The sequence below is a fragment of the Miscanthus floridulus genome, chromosome 12, assembly GCF_019320115.1.
Source record: "Miscanthus floridulus cultivar M001 chromosome 12, ASM1932011v1, whole genome shotgun sequence".
NCBI lineage: Eukaryota > Viridiplantae > Streptophyta > Magnoliopsida > Poales > Poaceae > Miscanthus > Miscanthus floridulus.
The window spans coordinates 19522963-19541988 of record NC_089591.1 but is presented as its reverse complement, the minus strand read 5'-3'; the positions used below and the strand labels follow the sequence as shown (position 1 = coordinate 19541988).

At 44.5% G+C, this 19026-nt stretch overlaps 2 pseudogenes; both read right to left on the bottom strand.

Annotated features, from left to right (window-relative positions):
* Positions 1-1409: 1409 nt before the first annotated feature.
* LOC136495605 (amine oxidase [copper-containing] gamma 2-like) lies at positions 1410-11799 on the bottom strand (annotated as a pseudogene).
* A 2777-nt stretch (positions 11800-14576) lies between these two features.
* Positions 14577-19026, bottom strand: part of LOC136495604 (amine oxidase [copper-containing] gamma 2-like) — a 77903-nt pseudogene continuing 73453 nt past the window's right edge.

The following is a 19026-nucleotide window of genomic DNA, read 5'->3' as shown; positions in this document are numbered from 1 at the left end:
GACCTCAAAGCAGCGTCAAATAATAGGCGAGTACCGATCACGGTGCTTAGAGCTCTTTCAAGCCACAGCTTTAGCTTGACGGGCGCGAAAAGTAACAGGTTCCAAAGAAGCTAGCTTTTCATCGTCGGACATCCTGGCGCCCAAGTTTCACATGCTATGGTCTGTGGACCATCGCTAAGCTGCAGCCTCACTCGCACTATGACCAAGCATTATATATTCAAGCGCCAAATTCTAGTTTTAGATGCGGTTGTTTTAGTATTTAGGAAATAGTTCAGGGCAAGACTCTCACATACGCTTGCTTATTATAGAATGTCTTTGAGACAACGCCTAGGCTTGAGAGGTCACGTCCCATAACCCTTATAAAAAAGTTGGTCAACATAGTTCTCTTTTATATATGCAGAGATTGATGCTAGAGCTGTGACAAGCCATTCCGCTCGTTCGCAGCAAGCAATGAGAAAGGACAGCGGCAAGCAGGCTACCTAAGTTGCTCCTGTCACAAGAACATCTTGCGAGATGCTGCCACCATCGACGCAAGAGGACTACAGCGGGCACGGATGGATTGGGAGAGAAGGCAGCCGTACATTTTTTGAAAAAGGTTGAGCCTTACAAAATACTTCGTGTTGGGTAAAACAACCACCTCGCCCCATCCGCATGAGGCTTGTGCGTCGGGTAAATACGACCATTTCGTGTATGCACGAAGGTCCACACTGAAGAAAAGTCCAGACATTACAACATGTCTCTTTATAAAACGCATTTTGTCAAAGGTGCTTTCTAGAAAAAAAAAGATGCTTTCTCAAAATGCCTTAATTTCTTGTTGCATAAAGGTATTTTTCTAAAAAATCCTCTAATGACCTTGGTTGTTTGGTTGATTGAGCGTGCAACCCTACTGTACTGAGTGCGGTTTGATTCCTCTATTTTCGAGGATGAAGCCGAGCCTTTTCCGTCATCTAAAGAAAATTGACTGACGTCTGACCTACGCCAAATTAAGATGGAACGGTGTTAGTTGGTTGGTCCATGGGCCGAGTGTGATAGCCATGGGCTGTAGTAGTGTTACGTTTGGGCTAGGCCCAGAGTCTGGTGTAGGAGTATATAAGCCACTTTGCTGAACAGAAAGGACAATGGGGGTATATACAAGAAGAACCTGCACGACTATTTTTCTATGGATGTGTCTCTCATTGCCCAATTCTGGTTCTACTCTCAAATTTCTAGCTAGGAACATGACAGCTTATCTCAGTTTACTCAACGATGAAACACTGTAAGGAGGGCTTGAATCTGCTATTGTACCTGTAGTGGCTCTATGAGACAGAAGTCATCATATAACAACCAATATGCTCCACGCATTAGCTGATCAAAGTTCTGATTTAACATAACACAGATGAGATACGGCCACACGAGGTACGTACTAAAGCTAGCAAGAACACACAACAAATATTGCAAGCTCATGGATGGGTCCAGTTAATCAGTTCGCCCTCCTAGGCTAGGACGGAATACATATGCGCCCACGTCCATGCCCACCGACTCACGATAGATGCACCGAAACATCGCCTGCGGCCGTCGTCCATGGATGGCGTCGCATGCGGCACTGATCGATTACGCGGCGGTGGCGGCACAGATCGGCAGATCATCCTCCTTGGTGGGCCGCTGCTTGAGGATGGGGTTGCTCTCGAAGAAGTTGACTGGCTTGAGGTCGAGGCTTGAGGACACGGTGGGCATGATGGGGAAGTCCTGGCACGGGATGTGGTGGAACCCCAGCGTGTACCACAGCACCAGGTCCTTGTTCTCGATCGGACGGTCCCTGCTCGTCCGTCATACATATATAGAGTTTAATTAACGCTTGATCGATCGAACTAGCTAAGCTTTTGGATGGAATATCAACTAAGTGTGGATACAGTGCGCGTGTATGAAGGTACGTAGCTCTCGGACCAAGTAGCCAGTGTGTCCTCCCCTTTGCTCTGGTACACGAAGAGACCGCCGGCCCATTCCTCGCTCTTGTTGTAGAGTGTCACCCAGATCTGTTTGCAATTTGCATTGGGGGGGGGGGGGGGGGGGGGGGGGGGGGCGGGGGTGTGTTCATCACAGATTAAAAGGTGAAATCAAATTAATACTATGTAAACAACTCAGATGACAGTTCCTCTGTCTGTAACTACTAATTACCTGATTGTTTGTGAAAGCACCCCTCTTCTGCGGCGGATCCTCCGGGTCCAGCAAGCTCGCGGCGGTGCCGGCAGGGACGACCTTGTAGCCGACCGGGTTGCCGACCCACGTCTTCTTGGCGGGGTTGACGACATGGAACTCCGCCGGATCGTAGATCTTGAGGCGCACCTGGGCGTCCTTCTCGGTCCGCGCCACGTGCCGGGTGGCCTTGAGGTAGCTCCTCCGGGGCGACTCGCCGGGGGCCGTCTCCTGCTGCGCCGTCTCGAACGTCCATGTCCAGGCGGAACGTCACGTAGTGGTTGTGGATGACGCCGATGACGTTCTCGGAGAGCAGCGTGCCGTGCATGTCCTCGTTCTCGCGGGCCTGCCCAAGGTGCGAGTAGGCCGCACTACTACAGATGAACTTATTGTTCCGGGTGGTAACGGTCTTTAGTCCTAGTTATCGCGCTGGGACAATGATCCCAGAACTAAAGGTGGAACTTTCAGTCCCGGGACATCGAGCCAGGACTAAAGAGGGACCTTTAGTCCCGATTAGTGTTACCAACCGGGACTAAAGCCCTCCAGTCGAGCAAACGTGGCCGCACCCTTTAGTTCCGGTTGGTAACCCTAACCGGGACTAAAGGTTCCCTTTCTTATTCTTTTTTTTTGTTTAATTTGTTTTCAGTTCAGTTACACATATTTGTTTAATATATAATATGTTTTTATGTACGTATTCTACGCTGCTAATATAAATACACGCACACATATAATTACATCTAATTCTCATCTCGAACATTATTATGTTCGAATAAAGTATGAAACTATATATATTATAGATATATATGTATATATACAACACTTTCATAATCTTGTTCTCGAAAATAACGATATCAATAAACATTTAATTTACATCATTAGTTCCTTAGGATCAAAGTAGAACTCGCCGTTGGGATTTAGCACTTTTTCTAGAAGATATCCTGCTATTGACTCTTGAACTGCTTTCAGATGGTCTTTTTGCATGACCCTTCGTTTCAACCATTCAGTCTTGCATTTGAAATAAAAGGAAAAGTATTAATACATATATATATATTCATTTCAAAATAAATAAAAAATTGATATATACGTACTCTGAGGACATCTTTAGGAGTTCTTCTTATATGTGCAGTGATAAATTCACAAACGTAGTATTCACACAAGTTATTACTTGGTTGCTGCCGCAAACACCACTGTACGAGAATAAGATTATTCTCATCATCTCACACGTAAATTGAAGTACGATATAGTAATTAAACACGTGTGGAAGTATATATAGTATAACTTACTGATATTTCAACTACATTAAGTGGTGCCTTGCAATCCTTACGGTGTTGCCGAATAAACTCTTTCCAAACCCTGTGCGACCAATAATGTACGATTGTTAATAAATTATGGTAAAGTCTATTCAATAATAGTTGTGCGTGAGAGATCAAAATTACCCCTGGATAATGTCTATCATATCTTGGTATAGTGCCCGCTCTTTTCTCAATGAGTCCAAGATTACTAACCGACTTGAGTTTAACTCAATGACAATGAGTATCCAGTGAAACCTGCATTGGTTTATACACACACGTACATGCATATAAGTTGTATTGATATTACATAAAATGTGTAGACTACATTATTATTAACACTTACTCAAAGTTGTACAGGAAAAGTATTGTTGTCTTGTCGTGCTGCTTCACGAAGAACTTCATGATATTTGTCTGTGCTTCAAATACCCAGTGCTCCTTGACAATAATATCGGTTTTGAATACGATATAAGGATCAATGAAGCCAACACTGGTGTCTTGTATTCTTTGGAGCTCTGACATCTGGAATCTGTATATAAATATAAGTTACATGTGAGGATAATTATATACACGTACGCATGAAAGTGAGTTTATTAAATAAAAAGTAAGAATCACTTACAAACAAAAGGAGCTAATGATTGATTTGTCTAGAGCGTCCAAGTGGTATAGTTGATGCAATTCTTCGAAACTAATATGTAAGATGTCATCGCCACGGAAGTAATGATGGTCTCTAAATCTGACAAAGATCCACTGCTCACCCCTGCCACACGTCTGCATGTACCACTTGTTGAGCAAGTACATTTGCGTACCCAATTCATTCAGAGCCGCAGGGTTGTACAGACTTTTGCCAAATTTATAAGTCTTCCAGGTATCAACTTCCAGGTTCTGGATTGGAGCTTTGCCCGTCAATTGATCCAAGGTTAAACCAGTTTGTTCAAAAAAAGCATTAAGGTCTTGAACCGACACTTCTCCAGAGTTGTCTGGTCGATAGACTTCTATGTTGGAACCATATTCATTAGTAACAACAAGATTTTGCATTGGTTGCTTCTGTTGTCCGAGCTGTGGGACATCCTTCCCTGATGCTCTTTTCCTTTTCTTATGTGCATCATGTGACTTCATGAGGGAGCGGTCATAGTCTGATAGTGGTGGAGGCTTACGAACTTTAAGCATCTTTTCTTGTGAGCTTCGACCTTCTGCCTCAGCTGATCTCGTGGTATATAAAAGTACGACTTCTCCTTAAGCTTCGCTTGTCTATGCTTTTGGATATCTATAAAAAAATCTTTTACTTTTTTGTCTTCTTCAGCTGCTATTTGCTCATCAGTCTTTTTAGGAACTATTTCTTGAGAAATAACTCTTTTTTTGGGTCTTCTTTGCCGCCGGGACAATCTTATTTTGTTCCTTACTACTATCCCATCTTGATCTTTCTTGTTTCTAAAGACCTATTTGGTTCCAATCATATTGTGTCCCTTTGGTCTCTCTACTAATTTCCATACTTGATTTCTTGAGAAGTTATTCAATTCTTCATGCATAGCATTCACCCAATCAACATCCTTCAATGCTTCATCTATCTTCTTTGGTTCAATGGATGACATAAATGAGAAATGCTCACAAAATGAAGCCAATCTTGATCTAGTTTGCACACCTCTTGAAATATCACCAATGATTAGTATCCAATGGATGATCCCTTACAATATTGGTTGGTTCGAGTATTGGAACTTGATTGCTTGCACTTGCTTGATCATTGGGTTGAGATGATGTACTAGCCACTTGATCTTGTTCATTATCATAAGAGCTACTTATACTAGCTTGATTTGTATCATCTTGCACATTTGAGTTAGAGAGCACTCTCACTTGATCATCTTCATCATCATTTACTTGCCTAGCCCTCAATTGCACCAACATCCATGTTCTTCATGGCATTTGAAAGTTGAATGCCTCTAACATCTTTCAAGTTCTCATTCTCTTCTTGTGAACCCTTGGTTTCATCAAATTCAACATCATGAACTTCCTCAAGAGTATCACTATCCAAATTCCAAACTCTATATGCTTTGCTTGTAGTGGAGTAGCCAAGTAGGAATCCTTCATCATATTTCTTGTCAAACTTGCCCAATCTAGTGCCTTTTCTTTAAGATATAGCATTTGCAACCAAAGACCCAAAAATATGCAATGTTGGGCTTTCTACCATTCAAGAGCTCATATGGTGTCTTCTCTTTCAATGGGTGACAATAGAGGCAGTTGCTACAATAGCAAGCTATGTTGATAGCTTCGGCCCAAAAAGATTGACTCACATTATATTCACTAAGCATAGACCTTGCTATATCAATGAGTGTTCTATTCTTTCTCTCAATAAGGCCATTTGATTGTGGAGTGTACTTGGTTGAAGAATTGATGTCTAATTCCAAATTCATCACACAACTCATCAATTCTAGTGTTCTTGAACTCACTATCATTATCGCTTCTAACTCTCTTGATGGTTGTTTCAAACTCATTGTGAATGCCCTTGACAAATGATTTGAATGTTGCAAACACATCACTTTTGTCCACTAGAAAGAATACCCAAGTGTATCTAGTATAATCATCCACTATCACAAAGCCATAGTTGTTACCACCGATGCTAGTGTATTGAGTTGGCCCAAACAAGTCCATGTGCAATAACTCAAATGCCTTATTAGTGCTTATCATGCTTTTCTTAGGATGGGTGTTTCCAACTTGTTTGTGGCTTGACAAGAGCTACAAAGCTTATCCTTCTCAAATACAACATCTTTCAAGCCTCTAACCAAGTCATGCTTAACTAATCTATTCAATTGTTTCATTCCAACATGACCAAGCCTTCTATGCCATAACCAACCCATGCTAGACTTAGTGAACAAACATGTAGATAATTTAGCTTCACTAGCATTGAAATCAACCAAGTATATATTCTCATATCTAAAGCCTTTGAAGATCAAGTTAGAGCCATCTACACTTATGATCTCTACATCATCTACCCCAAATGTTCACTTGAATCCAAGATCACACAATTGAGCCATGGATAGCAAATTGAAGTTCAAGCTCTCTACGAGCAACACGTTGGATATGCTCATGTCATTGGATATTGCAATCTTACCAAGCCCTTTGACCTTGCCTTTGCCATTGTCACCAAATGTGATACTATCATAACCATCATTGCCATTGGTGTTGATTGAGTTGAACATTCTTGCATCACCGGTCATGTGTTGAGTGCATCCACTACCAAGAACCCAATGCCTTCCTTTGGCTTTGTAATTGATCTACAAAAGAAAATCAATTCTTTTTAGGTATCCAAATTTGCTTGGGTCCTTGAAGGTTAGTGACCAAGATCTTTGGCACCCAAATGGCTTTCTTCTTTGAGCCCATCCATGGTTTACCAATGAACTTAGCCTTTACACCATTAGCACCCTTGGTAAGCATATAGAAAGAATCAAGCTTAATTGAGGATACATTAGCATTTTTGCTTTTGTTCTTGCATTCATGCTCTTTATGACCAACTTGCTTGCAACTAGTGCAAAACCGACCATTGTTCTTCACAAAACTAGTATTATGAGGAGCAAAAGTCGCCTTGCCTTTCTTGGGGGTATATCCCAATCCCTCTTTATAGAGAGAAGCTCTTTGGCTACCCAAGCATATAAGCAAGTGGTCCTCAGCCACCATAGGCCTTAGCCAAGGTGTGAGTGAGCTTATTGACCTTCCTTCTTGAGGTTCTCATTCTCAACCATTAATGAGGCATCACAAGTGAAACCATCACTACTAGATGAGGTGGAAGTTGAAGTACTACAAGAAGGGTTAATGGGAGCAACAATGATAGGCATAGATAATGATTCATCAATTATATCACAAGTTAAGCCTACATCACAAGTCTCAACATGCTTCTTTTTATTTTGTTCATTAAGCAAAGAGGAATGAGCTTTTTCAAGCTTCTTATGAGCCTTGCCAAGCTTCTCATGGGCTTCCTCTAGCCTCTCATGAGATGCATTGAGCTCATCAAAGGCTTGCTTAAGGGCTTTTAGTTCCTTACACAAGCTTTTACATTCCCTTCTCTTGATGCCAAAGTGTTCTTTAGCATCTTCTAGCATGTCAAATAGTTCATCCTTAGTAGGTTCATCATCATCACTATCACTATCATTTTCATTTTCATTATCATGTTCTTCATCACTTCCATCATCACAAATTTATACCTTAGTGGCCCTAGCCATGAAGCATGATGGAGTGTCGAAGAGAGAAGGCTTCTCATTGATAGCAATGCTTGCAAGTGCCTTCTTCTTGGTGGTCTTGGCATCATCACTATCATCATCATCACTTGAGGAAGCATCACTATCCCAGGTGACCACATATGAACCACCCTTCTTCTTCTTGAAAGTCATCTTGTCCTTCTTCTCTTTCTTTTCCTTCTTGTCCTTCTTCTTGTTCTTCTTATCATCATCTTTGTCACTATTGTATAGACATTGAGCAACAAGATGATCTTTGCTTCCACAATTGAAGCACCTTCTTGACTCTTCCTTGTTTTTGGATGAAGACTTCTTTCTTCTAGCATGGTAGCCCTTCTTCATCATGAACTTGCCAAATCTCTTGACAAAGAGAGCCATCTTCTCATAATCATCATCATCCCATGAGCCGTCATCTTCACCTGATGTATCTTGCTTTGCCTTGCCCTTGGATGATGTGGCCTTGAATGCCACACTCTTATTTTTTCGAATCCTTCTTCTCATCTTTCTTCTCTTTCTTTTCTTCCTTCTCATCATCATCTCTATATGTATCATCAGTCATTATATCTCCCAACACTTGGTTTGGTGTCATGGTGTCCAAACCACTCCTCACTAGAATAGTGACCAATGTGCCAAATCTTGAAGGCAAACATCTCAAGAACTTGTGGGAGAAGTCCTTGTCCTTCACCTCTTCTCTAAGTGCTTTGAGATCATTGACAAGCACTTGAAGCCTATGGAACATCTCCAGCACACTCTCATCCTCCTTCATTTTGAACCTTGCAAACTTCTCTTTGAGAATGTATGCCTTTGCACCCTTCACAGCTTGAGTGCCCTCCAATGATTCCTTTAATTTCTTCCATGCCTCATGAGCTCTCTCAATGTTCTTGATTTGCTCAAATGTTCTCTCATCCAAAGCATCATGGATGGTACTAAGAGCAATGTCATTATTTTGGAGTAGCATCTCTTCGAACGGCGGTGTGAGCCTCTTCATCCTTAATCTCAATTTTGGTCTTCACCATCTTCCAAACCTTCCTATTCATCCAAAGCAGCATGACTTGATATAAGTTGTCATCTTAGCTTTCCAATAGGGATAATTTGAGCCATCAAATTGGGGTGGCTTCTTGGTGTTGTTGATTTGAGCCATTTTTACACTGAAGGTTGTTAAGCCTCAAATCACGGTGACCTCAGCTCTGATACCACTTGAAAGGTTCTAATGGCTAGAGAGGGGTGAATAGCCTATTAAAAATTTCTACAACAACACTTACAAACCAGTTAGACAATTATGAGGTGAAGCAAGTGTTGCGCTAGCCTACTAAAAATACAAGCCACCTACCACAATTCTAGTTTCTATAGTTTCTAACCACACAATGGCTATAGTCACTATACTAAGTTAGTGTGCTCTCAAAGGCTAACTAAAGAGCCACACTAACCAAACTAACAAGCTCTCACAACTAGCTACACTAAAGAGCTTGATAACTATTTTATGGTAATGTAAAGATAGTGAGCAAGATGGTTATACCACCGAGTCGAGAAGTAAACCAATCAATCACAAGAATGAATACCAATGAAGACCAATCGCCTCGGAATCAAATGATGACACAATGTTTTTTTATCGAGGTCCACTTGCTTGCCGACAAACTAGTCCTTGTTGTGGCGATTAACTACTTAGAGGTTCATGCGCTAATTGGCATCACATGCCAAACCCTCACTAGGGTGCCGCACAACCAACACAAGATGAGGATCACACAAGCCATCAGCAATTCACTAGAGTACCTTTTGGCTCTCCACCGGAGAAAGGTCAAAAACCCCTCACAATCACCACGATCAGAGCCAGAGACAATCACCAACCTCCGCTCGATGATCCTCGCTGCTCCAAGCCATCTAGGTGGCGGCAACCACCAAGAGTAACAAGCAAATCCCACAGTGAAACATGAACACCAAGTGCCTCTAGATGCAAACACTCAAGCAATGCACTTGGATTCACTCCCAATCTCACAAAGATGTTGAATCTATGATGGAGATGAGTGGGAGGGCTTTGGCTAAGCTCACAAGGTTGCTATGTCAATGCAAATGACCAAGAGATTGAGCTTGAGCCAGCCATGGGGCTTAAATAGAAGCCCCCATGAAATAGAGTCGTTGGCTCAATTATTGGGCTGACTGCGCATCGACCGGACTCGCTGCTCGAGTGCACCGGATGCTGCACCAGACACGTCCGATAGGTCGACCGGACGCGTCCGGTCACTCCCAGACCAGTCACGTGTCCAGTTTAAATCATAGTAGCTGTTGCTGCCACACTTACGTGTGACCGAACACTAAAATAGAAATGACTGGACACTAAGCCACAGTGTCCGGCCGAACTCCAGAGAGTACCTAGGGCCGACCGGACACAAAAGACACAGTGTCAGGTTGAGTCCAGTAAGCACCACAGTTCCGACCGGACACGTCTAGTCACTCCAAGATCAGATGCACCCAACTGTCCGGTCGAGTTTTTACTGACCATCGACTTTGTAGATTCACACCGGATGCGTCCGGTGTCGTGATCGGACGTGTCCGGTCGCTGATTTTGTCGTTAATACCGAACACGTCCGGTAACCATATCGGACTTGTCCGATCACTCTATGACCAGCGTGACTAACTCCTTTTCAACTCTATCTTCTTCACCCTTGCTCAAGTGTGCCAACCACTTGTGCACATGTGTTAGCATATTTTCACAAACATTTTTAAGGGTGTTTGCACTCCACTAGATCCTAAATGCATATGCAATGAGTTAGAGCATCTAGTGGCACTTTGATAACAACATTTGATATGAGTTTCACCCCTCTTAATAGTATGGCTATCGAACCTAAATGTGATCACACTCACTAAGTGTCTCGATCACTAAACAAAATGGCTCCTACCATTTATACCTTTGCCTTGAGCCTTTTGTTTTTCTCTTTCTTGTTTTCAAGTCCAAGCACTTGATCATCACCATGGCATCACCATCATCATGTCATGATCTTCATTTGCTTCACCACTTGGAATGTGCTACCTATCTCATAATCACTTTGATAAACTAGGTTAGCACTTAGGGTTTCATCAATTCACCAAAACCAAACTAGAGCTTTCACCTGCTCTTTACAAACCGCTAGTGAAAAAAAGAGTGGTGCCAAGAGAAATCACAAGTGTACTAGTGGGAGCGGCGACTGCGGATGACAAGATGGAGAACAGCGCCATGCCGCCCTTGATGCCCGCATTGATGGCAAAAAGCTTCTACCTCCAAGCACCGATGCCACCACCAGAGCTTGCCATCCCTAGCGGCAGGCGGGTTCCCGAGCGCATGATGTAGCTAGAGCAAGCATCAGAACGACGCCGCATCCAGGCTACTGCCCACTGGCACGTCCTGTCGATGGCACGATGCACAATGTGGTGGTGGAGGAAACGAGGTGGAACGGGTGATCGAGGATAAGGTGAACTGCAGTGGGTGACAGCCGACTGTGGATCTCGCCGTCGCTGAAGTCGACCTCGACCACGCCAACATCACCGAGCAGCAGGCAGCTCGCCATCATGCACGCACATCCCTGTCGGTCACCTTCCGCGGACAACACTACTACACAAATTCTTTTGCACATAGTTTACCAAATGGCCTCGGAGGTGGGCGGGCTGGTTGCTCACCTTGGTTATTCGAGGCAGGACAGCCGGGCCAGTAACCGCCTCGATTAATGCTTATTAACCGAGGCGGTTGTCCTAACTGGAACCATCTCGTTTGATACATTAACAGAGGTGGTTACGTTTATGCAACTGCCACGGTTAATCGATATTATCCGTGGCGGTTGTTATAAGATGCCCACCTCGAAAAATAGGCTCGAAGCCCACTAGCAGGCCCAATACGATAGTCGCATATATATACACCGAGCTAGGGTTTCAAACCAGCCCTCAGCTCTTCACTTGCATGCCTCCCTCTTTCCCTCCTTCAACTGCTGCCGCCACTCCATCCCCTTGCTCTTGCTTCCTCCAGCAAGGAAAGCCATCACCCAGCTCTCCTCCGCCACATCGTCGCCACCACCGGTCGCGGCAAGCCACACCCGCACCGCCATCCCGAAGCGGTCAGGCCTCGTCTGTGACACCACGCTCTGCCTCATCCCCACCAGCGCCTACCTCGACCCCGGTCGTTTCTCCTTCCTCAGCGTCCCTCTTCCTCGCCGGGAGACCACGCCGAGCCGCAACACCGCCTCATCACGCCTCCCCTCCTCTGTCCGTGACTCGACAGGGCCGAGGACACCGCCTCCTCACCATGACGCACCGGACCACGGCCAGGAACGCCTCCGGCTGCGTGGAGGACCCGACACGGTGGCAGCGCCCCTGGCTGCGTGGATCTGGTGCTCCGGCGGTGGTGGTCGCGTGGCCCGGCGGAGGAGTGAGGTATGCCCCTCATCCTCGCTCCTCTCTCAGATCTAGGGCGAATCCGTCCCTCACCCTCCCTCCCTCTCAGATTCATGACGATGGCGACGGCGGCGAGGTTACACGCGGCGTAAGGAGTCCGGATCCATGGCAGGCGCGTCCCCCAACAGCTGGATCCGGTGGAGGGCGGCCGGATCCATGGCAGGTGCGCCCCTCGGCGGCGTGGAAAATGGCGATGCATGGTACTAGGCTCGGTGGGTTTTCTTATTTCCTAAAATTATTAACCTGTGGCGGGCTACGTAACTCAACCGCTTCCGATAATAGCATTAACTAAGGCGGTTGGCTTATTCCAGACCTTTACCGCCTCGGTTAATCATTTTTGCCCTTCACTGTTAAGATTTGTGTAGTAGGGCGATGCTCGATCCCCCTGGCCAGCTTCTCTCCTCGGTGGTGGGACAGAGGCGGCCTGACGGGGAAGGGGCGGCGGACGGGCAGTGGGCCGCATACGCACGCACGGCTGAGGGTGGCGCGTCCGCGGTAGGTGGGCGGCGGGCGCAACAGGCAGTGGGCCAGTGTACGCACACAAGGCTGAGGGCGGCGCGGCCGAGGGCGGCATGCGACGAGCGGCGGCCGGCCCGGCGGTGGGCCACGTGTATATTGCGAACTTTTTTTTATATCTCTCGCGAACATGTATACGTACACAGCCTACAGACTACGAAGGGGTAGAAATTTGTATGCATGTACAGGTACTTGAGGAGTAAAATTACTGGAGTACCCTTTATTTTTTAATAATAACTAAAAATTTAAAGGTACCGGTCCCATGTATTTTGGTACTGGTCCTGCATGTTTTGGTATTTTTCTGGTACTTCTGGGTACTTTTTTGCTAGTACTTCCTAATTTTTCATCGTCCGATCTGGATCGATGGACGGTCCATATTTCTTCCAACCACCGTAAAACTTGTATTTATAATAAACTGATAATATTTGTGATAATTATAAATGTTTTTCATTTAGTCAATGTTACAAACGGCAATCATGTATATGATCCAGTCGACCTGTGTCGTAAGGTAGCCATTGACATCAGACAAGCGTATACTAACATTTTCTTTCACTAATGAGATTATAATATAAAACTAATTATGGACCTCAAAGCAGCGTCAAATAATAGGCGAGTACCGATCACGGTGCTTAGAGCTCTTTCAAGCCACAGCTTTAGCTTGACGGGCGCGAAAAGTAACAGGTTCCAAAGAAGCTAGCTTTTCATCGTCGGACATCCTGGCGCCCAAGTTTCACATGCTATGGTCTGTGGACCATCGCTAAGCTGCAGCCTCACTCGCACTATGACCAAGCATTATATATTCAAGCGCCAAATTCTAGTTTTAGATGCGGTTGTTTTAGTATTTAGGAAATAGTTCAGGGCAAGACTCTCACATACGCTTGCTTATTATAGAATGTCTTTGAGACAACGCCTAGGCTTGAGAGGTCACGTCCCATAACCCTTATAAAAAAGTTGGTCAACATAGTTCTCTTTTATATATGCAGAGATTGATGCTAGAGCTGTGACAAGCCATTCCGCTCGTTCGCAGCAAGCAATGAGAAAGGACAGCGGCAAGCAGGCTACCTAAGTTGCTCCTGTCACAAGAACATCTTGCGAGATGCTGCCACCATCGACGCAAGAGGACTACAGCGGGCACGGATGGATTGGGAGAGAAGGCAGCCGTACATTTTTTGAAAAAGGTTGAGCCTTACAAAATACTTCGTGTTGGGTAAAACAACCACCTCGCCCCATCCGCATGAGGCTTGTGCGTCGGGTAAATACGACCATTTCGTGTATGCACGAAGGTCCACACTGAAGAAAAGTCCAGACATTACAACATGTCTCTTTATAAAACGCATTTTGTCAAAGGTGCTTTCTAGAAAAAAAAAAGATGCTTTCTCAAAATGCCTTAATTTCTTGTTGCATAAAGGTATTTTTCTAAAAAATCATCTAATGACCTTGGTTGTTTGGTTGATTGAGCGTGCAACCCTACTGTACTGAGTGCGGTTTGATTCCTCTATTTTCGAGGATGAAGCCGAGCCTTTTCCGTCATCTAAAGAAAATTGACTGACGTCTGACCTACGCCAAATTAAGATGGAACGGTGTTAGTTGGTTGGTCCATGGGCCGAGTGTGATAGCCATGGGCTGTAGTAGTGTTACGTTTGGGCTAGGCCCAGAGTCTGGTGTAGGAGTATATAAGCCACTTTGCTGAACAGAAAGGACAATGGGGGTATATACAAGAAGAACCTGCACGACTATTTTTCTGTGGATGTCTCTCATTGCCCAATTCTGGTTCCTACTCTCAAATTTCTAGCTAGGGACATGACAGCTTATCTCAGTTTACTCAACAATGAAACACTGTAAGGAGGGCTTGAATCTGCTATTCGTACCTGTAGTGGCTCTATGAGACAGAAGTCATCATATAACAACCAATATGCTCCACGCATTAGCTGATCAAAGTTCTGATTTAACATAACACAGATGAGATACGGCCACACGAGGTACGTACTAAAGCTAGCAAGAACACACAACAAATATTGCAAGCTCATGGATGGGTCCAGTTAATTAGTTCGCCCTCCTAGGCTAGGACGGAATACATATGCGCCCACGTCCATGCCCACCGACTCACGATAGATGCACCGAAACATCGCCTGCGGCCGTCGTCCATGGATGGCGTCGCATGCGGCACTGATCGATTACGCGGCGGTGGCGGCACAGATCGGCAGATCATCCTCCTTGGTGGGCCGCTGCTTGAGGATGGGGTTGCTCTCGAAGAAGTTGACTGGCTTGAGGTCGAGGCTTGAGGACACGGTGGGCATGATGGGGAAGTCCTCCTGGCACGGGATGTGGTGGAACCCCAGCGTGTACCACAGCACCAGGTCCTTGTTCTCGATCGGACGGTCCCTGCTCGTCCGTCATACATATATAGAGTTTAATTAACGCTTGATCGATCGAACTAGCTAAGCTTTTGGATGGAATATCAACTAAGTGTGGATACAGTGCGCGTGTATGAAGGTACGTAGCTCTCGGACCAAGTAGCTAGTGTGTCCTCCCCTTTGCTCTGGTACACGAAGAGACCGCCGGCCCATTCCTCGCTCTTGTTGTAGGGTGTCACCCAGATCTGTTTGCAATTTGCATTGGGGGGGGGGGGGGGGGGGGGGGGGGGGGGGGGTGTTCATCACAGATTAAAAGGTGAAATCAAATTAATACTATGTAAACAACTCAGATGACAGTTCCTCTGTCTGTAACTACTAATTACCTGATTGTTTGTGAAAGCACCCCTCTTCTGCGGCGGATCCTCCGGGTCCAGCAAGCTCGCGGCAGTGCCGGCAGGGACGACCTTGTAGCCGACCGGGTTGCCGACCCACGTCTTCTTGGCGGGGTTGACGACATGGAACTCCGCCGGATCGTAGATCTTGAGGCGCACCTGGGTGTCCTTCTCGGTCCGCGCCACGTGCCGGGTGGCCTTGAGGTAGCTCCTCCGGGGCGACTCGCCGGGGGCCGTCTCCTGCTGCGCCGTCTCGAACGTCCATGTCCAGGCGGAACGTCACGTAGTGGTCGTGGATGACGCCGATGACGTTCTCGGAGAGCAGCGTGCCGTGCATGTCCTCGTTCTCGCGGGCCTGCCCAAGGTGCGAGTAGGCCGCACTACTACAGGATGAACTTGTTGTCCCGAGCGGTAATGGTCTTTAGTCTTGGTTACCGTGCCGGGACAACGATCCCGAAATTAAAGGTGGAACTTTCAGTCCCGGGTCATCGAGCCGGGACTAAAGAGGGACCTTTAGTCCTGGTTGGTGTTACCAACCGGGACTAAAGCCCTCCAACCGAGCAAACGTGGCCGCACATTTTAGTTCCGGTTGGTAACCCTAACCGGGACTAAAGGTTCCTTTTCTTATTCTTTTTTTTGTTTAATTTATTTTCAGTTCAGTTACATATATTTGTTTAATATATAATATATTTTTATGTACGTATTCTACGCTGTTAATATAAATACACGCACACATATAATTACATCTAATTCTCATCTCGAGCATTATTATATTCGAATAAAGTATGAAACTATATATATTATAGATATATATATATATATATGTATATATACAACACTTTCATAATCTTGTTCTTGAAAATAACGATATCAATAAACATTTAATTTACATCATTAATTCCTTAGGATCAAAGTAGAACTCGTCGTTGGGATTTAGCACTTTTTCTAGAAGATATCCTGCTATTGACTCTTGAACTGCTTTCAGATAGTCTTTTTGCATGACCCTTCGTTTCAACCATTTAGTCTTGCATTTGAAATAAAAGGAAAAGTATTAATACACATATATATATATATATATATATATTCATTTCAAAATAAATAAAAAATTGATATATACGTACTCTGAGGACATCTTCAGGAGTTCTTCTTATGTGTGCAGTGATAAATTCACAACTGTAGTATTCACACAAGTTATTACTTGGTTGCTGCCGCAACACCACTGTACGAGAAGAAGATTATTCTCATCATCTCACACGTAAATTGAAGTACGATATAGTAATTAAACACGTGTAGGAAGTATATATAGTATAACTTACTTGATATTTCAACTACATTAAGTGGTGCCTTGCAATTCCTTACGGTGTTGCCGAATAAACTCTTTCCAAACCCTGTGCGACCAATAATGTACGATCGTTAATAAATTATGGCAAAGTCTATTCAATAATAGTTGTGCGCGAGAGATTAAAATTACCCCCGAATAATATCTATCATATCTTGGTATAGTGCCCGCTCTTTTCTCAATGAGTCCAAGATTACTAACCGACTTGAGTTTAACTCAATGACAATGAGTATCCAGTGAAACCTGCATTGGTTTATACACACACGTACATGCATATAAGTTGTATTGATATTACATAAAATGTGTAGACTATATTATTATTAACACTTACTCAAAGTTGTACAGGAAAAATATTGTTGTCTTGTCGTGCTGCTTCACAAAGGACTTCATGATATTCGTCTGTGCTTCAAATACCCAGTGCTCCTTGACAATAATATCGGTTTTGAATACGATATAAGGATCAATGAAGTCAACACTGGTGTCTTGTATTCTTTGGAGCTCTAACATCTGGAATCTGTATATAAATATAAGTTACATGTGAGGATAATTATATACACGTACGCATGGAAGTGAGTTTATTAAATAAAAGTAAGAATCACTTACAAACAAAAGTAGCTAATGATTGATTTGTCTAGAGCGTCCAAGTGGTATAGTTGATGCAATTCTTCGAAACTAATATGTAAGATGTCATCGCCACGGAAGTAATGATGGTCTCTAAATCTGACAAAGATCCACTGCTCACCCCTGCCACACGCCTGCATGTACCACTTGTTGAGCAAGTATATTTGCGTACCCAATTCATTCAGAGCCGCAGGGTTGTACAGACTTTTGCCAAATTTATAAGTCTTCCAGGTATCAACTTCCAGGTTCTGGATTGGAGCTTTGCCCGTCAATTGATCCAAGGTTAAACCAGTTTGTTCAAAAAAAGCATTAAGGTCTTGAACCGACACTTCTCCAGAGTTGTCTGGTCGATAGACTTCTATGTTAGAACCATATTCATTAGTAATAATAAGATTTTGCATTGGTTGCTTCTGTTGTCCAAGCTGTGGGACATCATTCCCTGATGCTCTTTTCCTTTTCTTATGTGCATCATGTGACTTCATGAGGGAGCGGTCATAGTCTGATAGTGGCGGAGGCTTACGAACTTCAAGCATCTTTTTCTTGTGAGCTTCGACCTTCTGCCTCAGCTGATCTCGTGGTATGTAAAAGTACGACTTCTCCTTAAGCTTCGCTTGTCTCTGCTTTTGGATATCTATAAAAAAATCTTTCACTTTTTTGTCTTCTTCAGCTTCTATTTGCTCATCAGTCTTTTCAGGAAGTATTTCTTGAGAAATAACTCTTTTTTTTCTTCTTTGCCGCCGGGACCTTAGACGTCTTTGTAGTGCGTCGCTGTGGAGGAGGTGGGGCGGTGTTGGAGACCAGCGTGGAGGCGATGAGGCCGGTGTTGGAGTCCGGCGTGGAGGCGTTGGAGATCGTTGTGGAGGCGGTGGGGCCGGTGTAGGAGTTAGAGATCATTGTGGAGGCGATGGGGCCGGTATAGGAGTTGGAGATCGCCATAGGGATAAAGTCATCTCGCCCCCCGTGACACTGTGATGAGATGGGGAATGAATGATTGAGCTAGGCTGGGGGGAGACCCTGCTACAAAAACAAGTTGTGGGTCAATTATTTTTGAAGCCAATATAAAATTAATGGAAAATAATATTTCATTCACTTTCATTCGTACCTAGGGTGAGATAGGGGAAGCGGTGGCGCCCCAGGAATGATGATGAAGCGTTTGCGCCATTGAATAAATATCTTATCTGCTTCTCCTAGTGTCTTCTCCCCATCACCGCCTTCAATGTCAAGAGGAACATTGATGTAACCTTTGAGCACTCTATCGACCGAGACGCTAGCATATCCAGGTTGAATAACTGACCCATGGATTCTTGGTGTCTTCGTTCAGTCTATTGGAGATACAACCCCGACAGCCACCATGATTGATGCATTATTACTATCTGGAATGTGCAGCTCACATGTTGTTAGAGGCTCGGTAATGTCATCAACAGGGAAGCGCAACCCAGCGTCACCTTGAATAACTAGCAGCTCCATGGAAGCACAACTGCTTTTCATCTAACCAACGGGGCTAATGGTGACTCCCAGCGTTGATTGCGATTGCATTTGACTCATTGCTAGCTGCACTTGCCTCTTGATCTCCTCCTGCATTCTTGCCTCAAGAGATTTTTCTCGTTCATGTGATTCAAGCAATGCTTGTCGTGACTCATTAACAAATTGCTCCAATACACGGATTCGGTCTACCTCCTCATCCTTCTTTCTCTGATGGCTTCT